The 20,235-nt window shown below is 40.4% G+C and overlaps 1 pseudogene; it reads left to right on the forward strand.

Moving 5' to 3' along the window:
• The window catches only part of LOC109674679 (pannexin-1-like), a 48,424-nt pseudogene extending 43,359 nt beyond the window's left edge, over positions 1-5,065 (forward strand).
• Positions 5,066-20,235: the final 15,170 nt, after the last annotated feature.

The raw sequence follows: 20,235 nt of genomic DNA on the forward strand, positions 1-20,235 counted from the left end.
TTACTGCCCAAGGCCACAAAGCTGAGCTTAAAGCAAGCTCTGTGCTGTCTGTTGTTGATCTTCCTAAGTCTCTGCTGGGCAGCCAGAGGACTGGGTTCCAGGTTATTCTCACTCTCTTGGACCTCTGAGCCCATCAGATTCTGCATCTGTCAGATTCAACGCCCTTCTCATGATTCTGTTGCCTGTGGTGGTGGGCTTCTCTGGACTTCACCTTATCCAACCGTAAAATGAGCATTTTGGACTGTCCTTAAGGTCTGCTCCAACATTAGAGAGCTCTTCCACATTCTGTAAATCTTAAGTGCTTACTGCAGCTGTTTTATTGGGATAAGTACTAGGACTGAAACCAAAATTTCCCAAAAAAAATTTTTTGGCATTTTCCAAGATTCCAAAGAAGAAAAACCAGAGCTTTAAGCTTTAATTGCCTCTTAAATCCACAATAAATAATTTTTAAAAACTGGAATTTACCTGTTTATTAATTGGGATTTTGTTCAGAAATTTCTGTACAGAACATGGGAGTTGGTTCTTTTGTTTTCCTTCTGTGATCAGAAAGGAAATATTGGTGTCACCACGTAGTTGCCAATTACTTCAAACTAATGTTTAGTATTAAAAAATCAAAATTTAAAAAGGATAGCTTCCAGATTAACTATTACCTGGACAGATGAACTTAGCTATAAGCAGTAGTTTCCACAAGTGACATGGGTATACAGTGAGAGCAGCACTTAGTAGAGTCGGGTTATTGTAGAGGGAGCATCTCTTAACCCATGACTTGCTGTCTTGTTTTTCAGTTTTTCTCCTACATCCTGTTACTATTCGCAGTCCTGCTGCACCTGCCCACCCTGTTCTGGCACTTCACAGCTGCTCCTCACCTTTGCTCAGACTTGAAGTTTATCATGGAAGAACTTGATAAAGTTTACAACCGTGCAATTAAGGCTGCAAAGAGTGCTCGTGACCTCGACCTGAGCGATGGTGCCTGCCCGGCTCCAGGTGTTAATGAGAACATAGGGCAAAGATAACAGCCCCTGGCAGGAAGCTCGACAACTTTGTAGTTCAAGGTCTCTGCTCTTTCTTTTGCCATTCTAAGCCTAGAACTTCCATTGCCAGACACTGGAAGGGCTGGGGTTTCATCCTCCTAGTGACGGTCTGTGGGAGCTAAAGCACATCCCCTCTCCCCACATCTTACCCATCCATTTGTTCCAGCGCCTTTCCTCCTGTTAAGATGCCTTTCCTTGCTGATGCAGCTTTACCATCTCATCTTTTGAATGAAGTTCTTACAGAGGTCACCGTTCAAGTACTATGTGTGGCTTGCTGGCTTTAAGGGAAAAGCACACTGAATTTTGAAACAACCAAGCTTAGAGAACTGATGAGAGAGATGGGGAACAAGTGCCTTGCCGTTTCACATTCTTCTGTTATTGCTAATAATGATAATATTGAGCGCTGCATTTTTAAATACTTCTTTTAAATTGGGACTGGTGTTTGAACTCAGGGCTTTGCACTTGAAAAGCAGGTGCTCCAGTACTTGAGCCACACCTCCAGTCTACTTTGCTCTAGTTATTTTGGAGATTGGGGTTTCATGTACTATTTGTCCAGGCTGGCCACAAATTGCAATCCTTTCTGTTTTGGCCTCTCAATAGCTAGAATTATAGGCATTAGCCACCAGTGTCAGGCTCATTTTTTAAATACTTAAAATATCCCAGACACTGCATTGAGATCTTTTAGTATATTATCTCATTTAACTCTGAGAACAGCATTATTAACTAAGGGTATTTATCTCTTCCTCCACCGCTCCCCCCCAGATTGAAAGCACTGTCTTGTAGCTCTAAGTGAGAGGGTTGGGGACCTCAACCATGCCAGTGAGGCCCCATAGCCTTGCTCCTGTACACTTTGTGTCTCCAGCCCTCCCCTGTAGAAGCACATGTATTTTAGGTGGGCTAAAAAACTCTTTACCTTACTCTATATACTTTCATGGAAAACAGTAGTTAAAAAAAAGCAACAGTTCCTATTCAGGAACTGATAAATTTAACATTTAGCACTAGGTTGGTTGCAAGGCATTGTTCTCAGAATTTCTAAATAGTAATTCATTTAATTAACTGGACTTTTAAAATATTTAGAGAAAGTATTTTATTATTGTTTTCCTTTCTCTCTCGCTTTCTTTTTTTTTTTTTAAACCTGGTTTTATTCCCTAGTATTTGAGTGAAGGTATAGGTGATGTGGGTGTTTAAAATTTTTAGTGTGACACTGTTAAGTGAGTTCTGCTGTTAATATTTGATGGTCTTGGTGAGGGTCCAAGTTATTTTTCTGTTTCCTTTTTAGTTTGTGGGAGATATCTGAAAGCCACTTCAAGTACCCAATTGTTGAGCAATACTTGAAGACAAAGAAGAACTCTAGTAATTTAATCATGAAGTACATTAGCTGCCGACTGGTAACATTCACAATTGTACTATTGGCGTGTGTCTACCTGGGCTATTACTTCAGCCTGTCCTCGCTCTCAGATGAGTTTGTCCGTAGCATCAAATCAGGGATCCTGAGAAACGACAGCACCATTCCCGATCAGTTTCAGTGCAGACTCATCGCAGTTGGCATCTTCCAGTTGCTCAGCTTCATTAACTTCATGGTTTATGTTCTACTGGCTCCCGTGGTTGTCTATACACTGTTTGTTCCATTCCGACAGAAGACAGATGTTCTCAAAGTATATGAAATCCTGCCCACTTTTGATGTTCTGCATTTTAAGTCTGAAGGGTACAACGACTTGAGCCTCTACAGTCTTTTCTTGGAAGAAAATATAAGTGAACTGAAGTCATACAAGTGTCTTAAGGTACTGGAGAATATTAAAAGCAGTAGTCAAGGAATTGATCCCATGCTACTCCTGACTCACCTTGGCATGATCAAGATGGATGTTATTGATGGCAGAACTCCCATGTCAGCAGAGACCAAAGGAAAGGAGCCGGGGAGCCAGATGGCAGAGCTCACAGGTAGGGTTAGTTTTCCAGAGGCAGAGCCCACAGAGCACATTGCAGCAGCCTATCATTTGAACCATTGGCCTAGCATGGCCCTTAGGGGAAGCTCAAGACTGGGAGAGAGTGGGAATGAATTGATGCTATTTCACATTTCCAGGGAAGGAAATCTTTATTTTTTCAGGTTGTTGTGTCTCACTTTTCTCTTTCTGCCTCATACTGTGCCTCTTGCTCCAGCACTTCTCCTTGTTGTCTTTCTTGCTTATATGTGTCTTGTCTTACTGGCTTTTCTCTCTGTATCTCTGATTCCTTTGTCTGTTGTTTTCTTTTTCTTAAAAGGGACTGGGAATTTATCAATTGCTGCCTTACCTTCACTTTGCTTTGAAATTAGGCAAAGAAACAACATGATAAAGCAAAGTACATGAGAAGAAAAGTTGATTAGTACTGATCGTTCCTGCTACACCTGTCACAAATACTTGCTTTCGATTTTGACAGGTTTGGACATGCATGGTGAAAAATAATGGAGAGAAGAATGCTCGCCAGAGACTTCTGAATTCTTCTTGCTGATGATTTTGTTTTTGAACTTCAAGTCTGTGACTTCTGTGACAGAAACCTGATGGGTTTGTAGCTGGTTTGCAGTAAGTGGGTTTTGGTAGATAAACTGAGTCCCTAATGAGCACAATGATCAACAAATGTGATGGAAGACTAGTTTATGAACTTCCTACAAGAAGCAACACGAAGATAACTACACTATAGCAAGTATATATGTGTAAGTCCTCAACAATGAAAAGTGGAAGGAGTTGTAAGAGTAGGGAAAGAGTCTTTTAGAGCCTTGGAGGAAATGCTTTCTGTACCAAAGGTGCAACGAAACTCAGAGCTACTAGAAAGCAAGAACCTTTGAAGATTTGTTTTGTTTCTGAAATAATAATAAATATCAGAATATAATTCAATATTAATCTCTTATGTGCCCTTGCTAACTGTTGGATAGGAAAAGCATTCACTGAGCCAGGCACCAGTGGCTCACTCCTATAATCCAAGCTACTTAGAAGGGAGAGATCAGGAGAATTGTGGTTCGAAGTCAGCCCAGGCAAATAGTTTGCATTGTGCTGCAAAAAAAAGAAAGAAAAGTATTCACTGGATAACTTGTGGACCCGGATGTCAGTCCATAGTTGGCAGGGCCCTAAATTGGGTGTAAACCTGGTGTCTTGGTTGTCCTACCCTTGAACTCGCCTTACCCTGTTACTCGCCACCCTTGGTTAATTGCAGACCTCTGATCACCTCTGACCACTGCTTGCTGCACTCTACTCTGAAGAGCAGCAGGCCCAAGCACCACTCTGATTGAAAACTCAATAAGGTGGAATGAGTTTATACCACAGTGACTTTAAGAAAGAAACCTTCAAAAAGAGCCCAGTGGGTAAATCTGAATTTGCAGAATGTAATTCAGTCACATTCAGAGAGGTTGTCTACAGGGTGTAATCAAAGGCATTTGAAACAGAATTTAACTTAAACCCATTAACAGAACACAGGAATATTTACAGTGAGGGACACTTTGCCTAATATGACCAGAGCACATAAATGACATTTGCTATCTGCTTGGAGCTGGAGCAACTTAACAGTTGATTGTGTTTCTATTTAAGCAGAGCTTTTAAAAATGCATTTTAATTTATGCAGTGTCAGAACTGAGGTCATTTGAGAAGAACATGGTAGCATTGATGGAGAGTTATAAATGTTACAAATGGATGGCTAAGACAAACACAAGCATTATTTCATAAACATTTAAGACTGACTCAGAATGTCAAAAACTGTTCACATTCTGACTATACAAATATATACTATGTTCACATGTTATACAAAAACCCCCCTAACCTATGGACCTTCACATCTTTATTCTTAGAGATTTGACACATTGCTTTACTGAGTAGTCCTTAGGAACCTCAAAGTTTACTTTTGGCCCTTGGGGACCATTGTTTACCTAATGTAACTGCTTTCTGGTGAAGAGCCTACATTATATAAGCTGTTATCTGCCTTTCAGAATGTACAGAAAAGCAGATTTTATTTGTACTTCTGTGACAGTTTCTGAAATGAAAAACTAATGATAAATATAAAAAATGGAATCAAGGCTTTAAATTTTCTTCTATTACATATTTATTACCATTAAATTATATGTGAGTTAGAAATGATGGTAACTTAATTTTTTTTCAAGGAAGTTATTTTGAACATTTTAATTAATAAGAATCTTGGAACTGGATAAAGGTAAAGATGCAGAGCTGCACAATATTTGTAAAGTATTTCAATAGCCTTGACCATAGCAGACATTGCTTTTTTCTGATGGACCCTCTAGTTCCCACCATTCTGTCTTTGGAATATGTAAGAAAAGAATATTCATGGAGAATGTTTCTGGAGCCCTCATAATCTTGTTTCTTTGAAGCAGCACCACCCCCAGGAAGGATGCACTTGCAGAATTCCTGCATTTCTTTGGACATTCATCAAAATGCTGCTTTTACAGAATGAATGTTCACACATGGGGATGATAAGTACAGAACTGTACTCAGCCCAGTCATCAATTGCAGTGAAACTGATTATAGAATAATCAGAATCAGTTTTTGTTTTTGTTTTTTTCCTTCTAACAGCACTACCTACTGCTTGTTCCTTCCCCCCTCCACCATGATGAAAAACATGGGAAATATTTAAGCCAATGAGTGTCTTTCTGTTTTTTCTGGCATGTGTTGTACACATTCTGGTTAGATTGGGAGTAGCTGGACTATGGTGTTTGACATACTCGAAGCAGGAGTCATGGGGCAGTAAAAGATGAAATGAATAAGTGCTTAATTTATTCCCTTTCCTCTTAGAGTATCTTCCTGCTGAGTTTTTTCAATTTCCTGCACATTCGTGAAATGCCATGGTAAAAGTCTTAGTAATATAAGTTAGTCAAACCCATGCACCTCAGGTTTGACCTATAAGAGAATCAGTGTGAAAGTTTGGAAAGGGAACTTACTCTGAGATTTACTGGGAACTTCCCTTAGAACTCACTAGCACAGCCTGGAGAAAAGACAAATCGAAAATGTATCCCATTGGCCTCCTGCTTACTTCCCAGCCTCACCCTAATGCTGTGCCTGCATCATCACAGTCAGGGAGACTGAAAAAGGACTGATCAAAACAAACCATTGAAGACCCAGAAAACACTCTTAGGTGAAACAGTTCAGGAAGAGCTAGTGTTTGTGTTGCTTGGATTGTCCAGATAATTGTCTGCCCTCTTCAGTTTGCTGCCTGTCAGCACACAGATATTGCCAAAGCGGTCAGGCTCTGATGTCTTGTGCTCTTTGTTTCAAACATTGGCAAATGGGGATTTGAAGAGGCATTTCTTCAGTGTCATCATTTTGTGTGGTCTGTGAGAAGGTGGTTTTGTGTTTTCGCTGGTTTTGTCCTGCAACATTCAACTGCACATTAGTCTGACGACAACCCACATCTTTGAGCTTTTGGTTGTGTAATCCTGGAGTTTCCAAGTCACTGTGTGTGGATTTGGCGTCAGTTCACATTTAGCCAGCTGGCTAAGATAGGAAAAAAATAGGGTATTTCTTTCCTTATGTAATAATGAAAAGCAATAATTACAAGTATGTAATAATACATGAAGGCCATAATTAGTCTCTTCCAGTGTTTAGGATGCACTAAAGAATTGTGTAGTCATTTGGAGTGTGTTCAGATCCATTAGTGTATACTGTAGTACCCTTCCAGCAAACAGATACCTGAATTGCTATTCCACAATTTTATTAGCCCATACTACTGCATTTTGGGAGTGACAAATGAGTTTGGAAATGCAAGCAGTTCTTTTAAAGCACTGTATCAGAGACTGTCTTGTACATTTACCTGTTGCAAACAGGCTGCTTTGTAAAAGATGTATGTTTTGGTGTTTAAAATGTTTATAAAATTGTATATAAATGTTTCAATTTTCCAGGCTTTTGTAGATACTATATTTGATGCCTACCAGGATGCTTTAATTTCGAGGGTCGAATATAATTCTAAGTCATCCACCTTGTTGGTCTGCAAACTTTTGAGGTAACTACATACAAAAAAATAAGACTTTAGATTTGAGAATGATTTTTTTTAATTATTTCAAAATGTACTGTAACTTTTCTTTGGTTCTACTGTTTTCGCTTAACCTCCTCTGTTTTCAAGAAAATGTTTCTATTGACATTTTTTAAAGATGAATGTGTTTTGCCCAGTTATTAAGCAACTGATCAAGATGAGGTGTATCATTTCTTCTCACACATGCACACTCTCCTAAACTTGCACACACATCACACACCAAAACTTATGCAAAGCGGAAAGCTAACACTTGAAGTGGATCTTGTCCCTATGGAAATGGATTGTTCCTGCATATATTGCTGTTGGCAGTATTCAGTCTTGTGTTCTTTTCTAAAAAAATGAAAGGAAAACAAACAAAAAAACACAGCCAAAAAAAAAGACAAAAGAAAAAAAAAAACAACTGTACAGGTTTGTAACTGCCAAAATTTGATGGTCAAAACAAGTTTTCAAGTAAAAAAAAAAAATGAAGCCGTTTGTTGTGCTGACTCTTTGTAAGTGTGTGTGTCCCGGGTTTCCCTGGCTAATTTCTCATATGGCACCTAGGAGGGTATATTCTGCAGGGCAGAGTGAAAAGGCCAATCTCAGCAATTCAATTCTCATCTCCACTCAAAGAACACAGTCTCTGGCCTGAAGGAAATCTTTTGGTTTCATTGTGTTTTGTGGCTTTTTTCCTCTCAAAGACTTTCTGCCTTGGTTGAGATGCACGTACGTTGGAGTCTTCTGTAACTTCTTATTGGACACATTCTCTGTGGTGCTTTTAAAAGTGGCAGAGGCAAGGATAGGTAAGGGCCCTCGGGTTCCACCTCTGCAAAATTGTCCCCTAAGCACAGCTCTGTCTCTTCTTGGCAGTAGGTGCAGTACTACTCTCTCAAAAAAAAAAAAAAAAGTTTTCTCAAAAGTTTGGGGCATAATTGGTGCTTGAGTTTGCCTCTACATCTCCAGAAATTCTATATGGAGTGAAATGAGTTAAAATGTATAAGACAATTTGGGAGGGTATAGAGCTCAAATTGACAATTTGAAGATGAGAGACATCACAAAAAGGTAGTCTAAGACCCGGAAGACTCTAGAAAGAAGCTAACCTATGCCTTGTTTTGGTGAGGACAGGCCAAGGCCTGTAGCCAGTAAGCAAATGTCCAGAGGCTGCCATCAGAGTGGGCCCTGTCTACACCAGCAGCAGAACTCAACCTGTCCACGGATCCTGTCCAAGATTCAGCCAGGGAGTCACAACTCCATGAGAAATGGCTACAGCTAGACATGAGTCTTCTTACTTGAAATCCTTATTGACTTCCACCTTCAAACTCACTGAGTTCTTCTGGGAATTTGTCCATACCCCCAGAGGTATGCAGGTGTTTTAACAGCTGGGTTTATGCACCCAATGGCAGCATAAACCAATTCCTTTGGTGTAAAGACAGCTATCATGACTGATTTTTCACTACCAAGGTAATGGGAAGTGGTTCACAATATTCCTGAGAGTCTAACAGTCTCACCAGCCAGTAGGAGCTACGCCAAGGGTCCCCCCACACCACCACTACACCATAAGTTACCTGAAGGCAGCGTAGCGTCATCACCTCACAGTAGTATACATATGGCCCTCATTCAATGTTTTAGAATGAAAAAATTAATCAATGACATTTCCAGATAAATAAGCCTTGTCCTCCTTGATCCTTCCTCATTTTGATAAATTTAGCCACTTTACTGAGAAGAATTAGAGAAACAGAACTAAAATGATGAAGTCTCCTTCCTTTCAACCCCACACCACAGTGATATGTTCATGATTTTAGTAACAGGAAAGTATTTACATGTATGTCTTTTGTATGGCCACCTTTTGCAGAAAGATAATTGGTTTAAAATCTTCATCCATATGTTTAAAATGGCAGATCAATCCAGAGATGTTAATTAAGAAATTATATTGGACTCTTGGGAGAACAGGAAAAGAAAAAGACAGTTTTTATCTACCTGCATTCTCTGCTAATTCTTTAAGATAGAAGGGCTGGCACCTAGCTCGGAAATAGTTATATATGAATCTCTCTCTCTTTTCTCTCTCTCTCTCTCTCTACCTCTCTGTCCCTGGGTCAGAGATTTAATTACTCACCAAGAAGATTCACAGAACTCAGCATGTAGTCACACAGCTATGATTTATGACAATAAAAGGATTCAAAGAAAAATCAACAAAGAAAAAGTGTACAGGCTGGATTCTAGGGGAAATCAGACGCAAGCTCCTAAGTGTCTTCTCCCAATGGAGTTACACAGGGTGTATGACACACAACAAAAGTTGGGACCACATGTGTGAAATTTTGTCAACCTGGGACACTCAGTAGAGATTGAGGAGTTGGAAGCCTCTGCCTAGGATGTACCAAAATCCCAGAACCACAGAATGATACCAGGTGTTCTATATTAATGGCACTGGTTGTATGGTTTAGGCTTACCAAGTCACTCTTACCAGTTCTGGAAATGGTAGAGACCTTACCCAAATCCAAGTTCCGAGACAACAGTCAAGGATCAATCTTTCAAAAGGATATTGGACCTGTATGTTAACTTTCCTATTCACACTTCCTCTAAAATTTCCACCTGACTCCCATTTGCCATAACTCTTAGCAGTGAATAATCTCAGTTCCTCGCAGAGTACATTGTGAGTACGTAGAGGACCTCTGAGTGGCCTGCCTGCTGCTCTTCCTCTAATCCTTACCTGCCTTCTCCTTGGAAGCAAAAGAACTGGTCAACATGATTCAGCCAAAAGCATCCTGGGTGAAAGCAAGCTGATCAACAGAACATTCTATCAAATTGTGACTTGTGGAAAAACAGTCTCCTTCAGCCATCAGCTTCAAATAACTGGTAGTTTCCATATACAAATGGGCAGTTTTCCCATCTAGATGTGCAACTTGAAGCATTTTTCAAAATTCTTGCATTTTTGTCTCCATTTGCTTTTTAAAATGCTAATTAACTTTCAGACAATTATGCCTACTTTATGCTGTGTTTTAATGAAGATTTGGGACAATCTACTTATCAAATAATAAGTGATAATTTGGAACAAACTGGCACAAAAATTAAAATAGCGTAACATGCTGAGGAAGAATAAATGGCTTAAAAACAAAATTTTAAAATACTTTGTAAAAATGCTCTTCAATTTTTGTACTACAATAGAGTAATACTATAGATTTGTACTATGGTTTATATTATGAGTTGAGTAGCAATTTATCTACAATGCTTGAAACCAAAAGTGTTTCAGAGTTCAAATTGTTTTTGAATTTTGAATATTTGAATCTATATAACAAGATATCTTGGGGATAGGGCCCAAGTCTAAATATGAAATTCATTTATGTTACACTTATGCACACAGCTTGAAGGTAACTTTTTACAATAATTTTTAGTGTGCCCCAATTTGATGCATGAAGGCAGGAATTTTCCCTTCATGGTGACATGTCACTGCTCAAAATGTTTCAAATTTTTGGCATTTGGGATTTCAGATTTTCAAGTTATGAATGCTCAACTTGTATTCCTTCTTTCTTTTTCTTGTTTCCAAAGCAGTGCAAAGTCATTATAAAAAGAAGAAAATTAATGCAGGTCAAAAGTATATCATAAAGAACCCCTATGTATGTCTTCAATAATGGCTACCAAAGTTAGTATTTTATCTAGAATATATTCTTTCAGGCCATGTTTTTTCTTTCCATTTGGTGCTGGAGATGGAAACTAGCTTTTAAATCTATTACTCCAAATAACAGATGACTACTTTCTCCTGAAAACAGAACCCATACAAAGCTTTCAAAACAAAGCACAAGCATCCCCTTCCCTTGCACTGTCTTCCATACTGCCTCCACCTGCACATAAGCAAGATCACATCTTTAAAATATCGTACACACTTCAATCCTTCATATTGAAATTATTTTCACATCAAGTGCCTTCTTGTGATCTTCCTTGATTATTTCCTTAATACATGTTTCATGATTTACCAGCTTTTCCATTGACTCTCATGAGCATTTCACAAGAGTTGGTCAGGCTCTGTGAAATCCTGCATCCTTGCAAGATTTTGCCTTTCATTTGGCAGTCAGTTACACAAAATTAGCACTAAGTTTACAGAATCCACAACTGGATATAGACAAAGCAGTACAGACTTGATCTGAGCCTCCTGTGCTAATCAGGGAAGTTACTGGAGTAGAGACTAGGTTTTCAAGATTTCATTTCATTGGTGAATATTTTCTTACTGTGGACTACCTTTGCTTCTCAGCCAACCTTGTAACTGTGAGAGGTTCGGATGTGGAAGAATCTATGTATGTGTAAGTAATGAACCAAATGTTCTATCCCCCTAAAATTTGCATGCTGAAATCCTGGCGTGATGGTATTAGGAAGTCAGAAATTTAGAAGGTAATTAAGTAATGAGGGTGGAGCCCTCACAAATAAGATTAGTGCTATTATAAAAGGACCCCAGAGATCTCTCTCACCATGTGAGATACACTGAGAACTTGATACATGTCAGATACACTGAGAACTTGATAGTCTGAAACCACGAAGAGGGCCCTCACCAGAGCCCATCTTGCTGGCATCCTGATCTCAGACTTCAACATTCCACTGTGTATAAGCCTTCCAGTCTGTGGTACTTCATTGTAGCAGCCCAAACTGACAAACACAATGTATGAACATGTGCACACACACACAGGAAGTTACACAATAGGATCCTGTTTTATAAATTGTTCTGAAACTTGCTTTGCTCACTTAAGACTATCTTGGCATTGTCACTCATCCAAGCTGCACATAAATAAGGACCTGACTGTAACAGCTGTATTGTTCACCACGTTATGGTCATTCCATGATTCACTAGGTCATGCTCTTCTTTAATGGCCTGTTTTGTGTTTTATTAACACAGACAAAGCTCCTACTAATAACCTTGTGAAAAGGTGTATGTGTGTTAGGATTTCTGAAAGCAGAATTTTTAGTGAAGGATATGTTCCCATTGAAGTCTGAGTCTCTTCCCCATTTTAATTGTCTTTAACATGATTTTCTCAAATAATCCCACCATTGCTACATAGATTATACAGCAATCTATACAACTCTGTACCAGGTGCGTGAAGCAAATCTAGTGCTCTGGAAGCCATATTGCTCCTTTAGATTCTCAGAAGATCCTGGGTTGGTACTGCCAGGGTTTCTTACTGACATCATGAAAACTGACCCTTTCCAGGTCACCTGTATTTTTCCTCTCTGCTGTCCAGGGTAGGCACATAGAGAGGTCCAGATGGCTGGCTGGAAGCACCATCAAGAATCCATCCTCTGAAGCATGGCTGGCCTGAGAGCAAGACATTTGTACAGGAAGGTCCAGAAAAGATAGATTTCATGAATAAAATGAGCAAATTTTCCAGAGGCTGAATGCTGAGGTGCCCACTACAGCAGTTCATATCAGAATGGTCATTATTTTACAACCTTTAGCTTTGATACTGTATATCTCTGTGATGTAAAAAAAAAGACAAAAGGAGTCCTTAAAACATGAATTTCCAAGCCAGGTGCCAGTGGCTCACGCCTGTAATTCTAAATACTTTACTTGGGAGACTGAGATCTAGAGTATTGTGGTTCAAAGCCAGTCTAGACAAATAGTTCATGTGGCCCAATCAAGAACCACAGCAAAATGGACTGGAGGTGTGGCTCAAGCAGTAAAGTGCCTGCTTTGCAAGCATGAAGTCCTGAGTGCAAACCCCAGTCCCACCATGAATTTCCATCAGCTGCAAATAGAAAAGGAACATGGACAGGAACAAGTATGACTAGGCTGTGGGGTTTAGGTTCAGGGAGAACCAGCAACAATGGCCTCACCAAGCTCACCAAGGAGCTCGCCAGTAAAGCAGAATCCCAGATCCACTGAATCAAAATCTACATGTTCACCGGTCTCCAGGTGATCTATGTGCAGCTCACATCTGGGAAACACTGCCTTTGACTGTTGATTTGACCTGATACTTGCCAGCTGTGTGAAATTGGGTGCATGTTTAATTCCTCAATACCTCAGTTGCTTAAGCTTCAAGACAGGTTGATTACAAGAAGACAATGACACACGCATGTGAAGAGCTTAGTACAATAATAAGAACTCAAATGGCAGCCATTCAATATTTTTCCTAATTTTCTTCTATGCCCCACTGTGTAAAATAACCTTTAATCACTTCTAGGGGTCCCATCTACGTTAACCTGTAGAAAAACAGTTCAGTTCATAATGATTAAAAATTAATAAAATAATTGCTGAATTAAAGCTCAGGTGTTCTCTGGAGTCGTGTTGTCTCAGAAACTCTTGGAAACATTATCTTTCCTTGTTTAAATAAGTATGCTTTGCACAGCTAGGACATCCGGGGCTTCAATGCAGTTGCTCATCCCTGTGGAAGCTCATCTCCTCTCACTCAGTCATTTTCTAATAAAGCCAAGGCTCTGACCAACTTCAGAAGCTTCTTTTTGAGACAAACTTTAATTTCTGTGACCCAGAAAGAAAAGGCATTTAACTAGGTCACAAAGGAATTCAGTGACAGGTGAGATGATCTTGGTGTGGAGAAGACTGACACTCAGGATGCTTGTTCTAAATGCTAGGAAATTGACTTTGAGAGGAATGAGATTAAAATGACCAAAAGGGCAGCAACTCCAGGGAAAAAAACTGAAATGCAGTGATAAGATTTACTGTGTAAATAATTCACCTAGCACAGAAAAAGTCTTGAGACGGGCTCTGAGCACAAAGGGACTTACTCACATCACAGAATAAAATTAATTAAGAATTCAGCATACAAGGTAATTAGAGAAACCATAACCTGGAGGCATACTGCTGAATTATTCTGATCATTTTTAACAATGAGAAAATTTAATTTTCTGGTCATGTGGTATAGATTGCAAATTCGGATAATGTAAGAGTAATGTTTATGTAGTGCAGTCAGCAAATTAAATTATTTCTTTTGATTTTGATTTTCTAGTGAAAATCAGGATCAAATGATTGAATCTAAGTCAGGGAAATGATTGTTGCAACTGAAATGTATTTGAGAGAAAAGTGCATAAATTGCCATTGAATTTCACGTCTTCTTATCATCAAGCTACTAATACTGCTGTATTTGTAATTCTGGTGCACATGTGCGTGTGTGTGTGTGGGTGTGTGTGTGCATGTGTGCGTGCAGGTGTGTGTGTGCATGTGTGCATGAGTGCACGTGCGTGAGTGTGTGGGTGTGTGTGCAGGTGGGTGTGTGCATGTGTGTGTGGGTATGCACGTGTGTGCTGGTGTGTGTGGGTGCATGTGTGCATGCATGGGTATGTGCATGTGGGTGGCTGTGTGTGTGCGTGCGGATGTGTGTGTTAAGCTATGTCATTATTTCATGTTATACACTGGGGCAAGAGATAATGAATCAACTGCTATATTCAATAAAGGTGACCTTGTGTTACCAATGAATTATGCTTCCCTTGACAAATAGAGGCTGTGAACATTTTTTTGGTCTCCAATTAGTACTCAGGGAGTTAAAAATTAAGAATGAAATTAACTTTCCATGAACCCAGCATTCACAGTTGTGCTACAATCTACTGTACCTACAAAATCACCCATTTTCACATTATTTCAGGCATTGCTTATGTAAATATTTATGTCTTCTTCTGATGTTTTATATTAATTCATCAATTGTGCATTTTCAAGACTGTTAGAATAATTTCCTAGAATCTACTGTCTTTTTTATACCTACAAAATTCCTCCTTTAAGAATACTATCAAGACTACTGGGGACTGCACCCCATAAGTTTCAGAAAGAGCTAGGTTTGATTCCCTCGGTTATTGGTCACATTGTGTCCCCTAAAAAGATATGTTAAAGTCCTAATTTGTCCTCATTTGGAAATAGGGGCTTGGCAAATGTAATCTAGTCAAAAATGAGATCACATTGGATTAGATTCTCTCTCACCTTATACAAAAATGATTAGGAAAAGGGACACAGAGGAGAAAACCATGTGGTGGTCAGTGAAGGCAGATTGAAGTGCTGTGTCTGCAAGCATAAGGAACACGAAGTATTGTTGGCATCCACTGGACACTAGGAGAGAGGCTCAGAGCAGATTCTCCCTCAGAGCCCCAGAGGAAACCAATTCTGCTGACACCTGGGTTTCAAACATCAAGTCTCCAGAACTGTGAGGAATAATTTCTAATGTTTCAAAGCCTCCCAATTTGTGTCTGCCTGCCTCGTTCTCCAGAGACAACCTCCCTGATTTTCTCTGAAGACTATCCTCAAACTGTTCTTGCTGGGCAAGCATACTCTGGGATTTCATGTTTGTTTGACTGGCTGAAGGAAATTGTGGAGGTCTAAAATACCCCCCAAGCCAACCCCTTGGTGTGTCCACTAATCACACTCAGACATATGGCTCCTGGCAAAACCATTCTTCCCCTCATGGTGTCACTAGACTACTCAACCACACGTTTATTGTAGTAATGAGGGTTTGCCAGAGAAACAGAAACAAGTCAGGGGAGGGAGTGTAATTTAGTAAATGGTCTCAAGTGATTGAGGAAGCTTGGTAAGTACAAAATCTGGTGGGGTAGGTTGGCTTGGGGAAGAGTGTCAATGGCAGTATGTTGACAAAATTTCTTCTTGCTTGAAAGGTTAGTCCTTGCTCTATTAAAGTCTTCATTGATTGGGTGAGACCACTGACTGACTAAAGCCTTGATTGGCTAAGACTCATCCTTATTATGGGGGTCAATCTGATTTACTCAAAGTCCACTGATTTAAATGTTAATCTCATCCACAAACATCTTCTTAGAATAATATTAGATCAAAGGTGTGGACAAGTTAACACATAAATTTAATCATCACATTCCTCAAGTACAGGAAGCCATGCCCTCTTACTTAGCAGTCTGGTGCTTCTTCTTCATCTATTTTTATTTTACCTATAGAAGTAATCTGTACAAATTATAAATCAGAAGATAAATAAAGAAGACTAATTTCCCCACAGGCACCCCAATATAGTCTTTTCATTCATAACCTTCCAGTCTTTTTGCTATATATATATAAAATTTGTTTAACAAATATGGGATTTGACTGTCTACCCTATTTTGAAACTTGCCTTTTTTACTTCATGGGATCCTGAACATCTTTCCATAATCTGAACATTCTTTTAACAGCTGCAATAACTAACTGTATGAATGCATCCTAATTTTTAAATGACCCTTTTATTAAGGTACATTTTACATTGTTTCCTGTATCAAAAACAAACCTGTAATGAAAATCATTAAACATATTTTAGCAATCTTGGTTAAGTATGTTATACTATAATCTAATAGTAAAACTGTAGAATCAAAGGATTTATCCATTTTAAATGTTGCTGGATATTGCCAAATTAATAGGGGCTTAAGAAATGTTTGTTGAGTTGATTTGAAGAGACACAGAGATCTAAAGCCCAAACAGCAAAGGAGGAAAGGAGAAAGAAGTAGAAGTAGATGGAAAGAAGTAAGCTTAAAAAAGAGGTGACAATATTTTGATCCCAATTTGCATTTTTGCTCTGCTGGTGCCATAGAGAGTCCATTGTACCTCTGAGAGTTGTGCAAAATTCTTCTCATGAGGTAAGCTCCACAAAGGCAGGGTTCTGTTTCTGCAATCCAAGCTCTGTAGAAGGTGCTAGATAAACATGTGCTGAATAAGTGAATGTGTGAAAACCAGGACTCATTGGGGTTAAGTTGAATAAGATGAAGGTGTCTTGCATGTCCATCATATGCATTGAATAGCTGGTACCTGCCTTTGTACTGGCAGATACTAAATTTATTAGTACAATGATTAAAACCCAGTTTGCTGCCTCCAAAGTGCAAGTCTTCCCACTGCCCCTTGCAGAGTGTAAGGGACTGCATCTAGGAGCAGAATTAAAGTTCTGTGCTGCACTGAAATTCTCACAAGAACAGGGGCAAGTAATTGACAGCAAAACATTGTGGAGTAAGCAAGTCAAGGGATTCTGATAGATTTAAGCCTGGCCTCAGGCTACAGCTTTCATTCAGCCTCTGGTTGCTTGCTGGGTGGGGGTTGGGAGTATGGAATACTAATGGTTTCTTCTGTGGAATTTCCCCTTTACGATGTACAGACCAGTGTTCATGATGGCACAGAAAGTGACATGAATGCTGTGTAAGTTCTGCCCCACACCCCATCACTGTGGCAATTATACCATTTGGGATAATTGTCTTGTAATTGCCGCTGTGATTTAAAATCTAATGTTATACTCCAATTGTTCTGATGTCTTTTCATGAATAATGTAATCCTCCCATGAGTCCTCTGCCAGTTTCTCATTTAGATTGGCCTGTGTTTGAGTTATGCACCATTGTCCTACACACCATTGTCTCACACAACTAATGTGGCAGAGACAATACAGGAATAATTAGGACTTGGATAATTGTGGGAAACGGAATGTGGGTAAGGTGGAAATTTTTCTCTGGAAATATTTCTAACCCCTAGTTGATCTAAAAAGGTAAAGAGGATAGGGCTGGGGAGCAGATTTCTCTTTGAGAATCTCACTCTGCTGCTATCTGTGTATGCCGGACATACTTGCTCTGTCTGATGTGGTGGAATTTTTCTTTTCAGAACAGAAGGAAAACAGATTTTCCCATCGGGTGACTTTTCTCAGTTGTATTATGTTGTCACCATCAAATGCAAACAGCTGGTAAACATGAGCTGGGACATCCCCCACAAGGCCAAAACACCAATTGTTTACATGAATGGCAATGGCAGCCTGAATTTCTGTTTCCAGTGTCTGGAACTTGGTTTAATATGACAAGAAGAAATCAATTGTATTCAGACAAATGAAGAGAATCATTTCCGAATTTCAATTTAGCTTCTATCCAGGGGAAAGACTGTCTCAGTCTGGTAGAGTCTTGCTCATTTATTTCTGTGCCAGCGACACATATGCCATCATGACTGGACTTTCTCAGGCCTAATGAGAGGTGGCTAGAGGGCTCCTGCTTTTCCAGTGGCCAATGCAACTATGAGATCAGGTCTAGTCATGGTGTTTGTCTTGCATGAGGGCCCAAGTTAAGTTCTGAGAATACTGAAAGCCTGCACTTCTCACGTAGGGGAAAAGCACCTATCTAAGTGTTCCATGGCTCTTCTCTGCCTCAGTACCAAGTTCAGATGCCCCACCTTGTCACTAAGGCCCTTCCCTGAGCTGCCCATCCTCCCCTTCCTTGGCTGCAAGTCAGTTATACTGTCCTCCCTGCTGCTTCTCTTCAGACTTTTGAACATGCTTCTAGATGAGGCAGTTTCTTTGATTTTTCAAGCTTCATTATTGACCTCTTCCTTCTTCCAAAGCCCCTGGAAGATGCCCCCATCACAGCATATCTCCCCTCATGTCATAACCTTCTGTCTCCCTTCCCAAACTGTGAGAAATGAATGGGCAAGACTGTGCTCAGCCCAATTTAACTGCAGTTGTCATCAGTGAGTTTCTGAATGAACCCATCCTTCTGGTTTCAAAGTGTGGGGTTGTAACAGGTGTTTAAACTGCTATTGTTAAACAGCACCAACTCCTTTTTTGGGCTCACAAATAAACCAAAATTGGGACAAGAGCCTGGCATTCCAGTTGGCTGATACCCACCATGCAGAGGTCGGAGGACTGGCTTGAGACTCTTTATGACCTGTGGCTGCAAGGGACCTTCATCAACTTCAGGGAAGAGGAAATCTTCATTTTTGGAGACTGGGTGTATGCCATCATGAGGCTCAGCACCCCAACATTGTTTGCCAACTAACTCTCCCTTCCCCTACACTGCCCTTTGCCAGCTCAAAGAAGCCAGAACAAGCACAACGCCCCCCTTTAACAAACAAGGGAGGAATGTTGGCAATAATGGCGCCAATGGGTTTCAGTTCTTACTGCACCCTTAAGCTTCTGCTTTCCAGGGTCACGGTCTTGCCTCCCAGGGTCACACTCCTGCCTCAAGTCCAGCTTGAATCCTCCTCCTGCCCCAACCTCCAATCAGCATGAACCATAAGATCCTAACCAATCAGATCATGCTGAGCCTCACTGAGGGATATTTAAATCCCTGCCCCTCTCTCCCTCTCTCTCTTGGCTCTCTGCTCTCTCCCTCTCCCACCCGGCAATAAAGAATCTCTTGGCCAGATCTCTCCTCTCCACGTGGTCACTTTTGGGGCCTATATTTCCTTACAATTCCTATCTCTGTTTTTGTATCTGACTTTGCTCTAAGTCATTCACCTTGCAGACACCTTGAAATCCAGGAAGGACAGGACTGAACTAATCAGTAACATGTTTGCAAGGCGGGATGGAGGAAAGTGCTCCCCAGGAATGAACAGCAGAGCCTCCACAGGACAGATCCTAGGCAACAGTGACTTGCTTTTCCTGACCAGATTGCTCCCCTCAAGTGATGGCAAGGATAACAATTTGTCCAGAACCTCTCCATGATGATCACCTATACTTTGACCAGGACTGTTTAACTGTGCATACTTCACTTCCTGACCAAATTCTGTGTCTATTTAAACCCACAGCTCATGTCTGTACGCTGCAGAGGGTTGAAGATGGGCTGAAATGTGTACTTTGCCTCTTCCTGTGGTGGGTATGAACTGTATAATAAATCTTTCTCTGCCTTTCACCATGTCTCTTTATCTGGCTTATAGGGATGAATGTCTGGGCCTGACACGTGGAACCTCAGGAGTTTGGGTGGGGTCTAAAATTCCAGTTTCAGTGTAACTGCTGTGAGTCTGAAAGATCAAGAACCCACAGACTTCAGTCTGGATTGCTGAGTGGCTGGGCCCAGTGAGTTCTGAGCACATATAGCCCCAGAGAGTGAATTGCAAGTTGCAGAGTCTCCCAAATTGGCTTAAGGAGATGGACTTAGAGCTAACAGAAAGAAAGGTTTTTAGAGCCATGCTATCTAACAGGGACATAGAGAAACCTGGGAGCCAGGGTGTTTCCTTTTGAGGCAGAGGTGGCCTAGGTAGCTCTACAGCCAGGGGCTGTTGGGAGCAGGCACTGTAGAGCACAGCAGACTTTACACTGGGGGTGATGGAGAGAGAGCAAGGTGGCTTCCTTATCACTGAACAGTGACTGGAGGGGAAACTGCTGCCAGGAAAACACATCTGGCTTCTGGTAAACAGGGTGGCAGCATGACCTCTCAGAGAACAGTGGATCCAAGGTCTCCCCGTGCCGTGTCTCCAAACACTATGTGGTCTTCAAGGACAGTTTGCTCTACACAGTAGGGTAGAGTAAACTGGGAGTTCAAAGCACTGAAACTAAGAATATCCATACTA

Source organism: Castor canadensis, chromosome 1, assembly GCF_047511655.1.
Source record: "Castor canadensis chromosome 1, mCasCan1.hap1v2, whole genome shotgun sequence".
Classification (NCBI taxonomy): domain Eukaryota; kingdom Metazoa; phylum Chordata; class Mammalia; order Rodentia; family Castoridae; genus Castor; species Castor canadensis.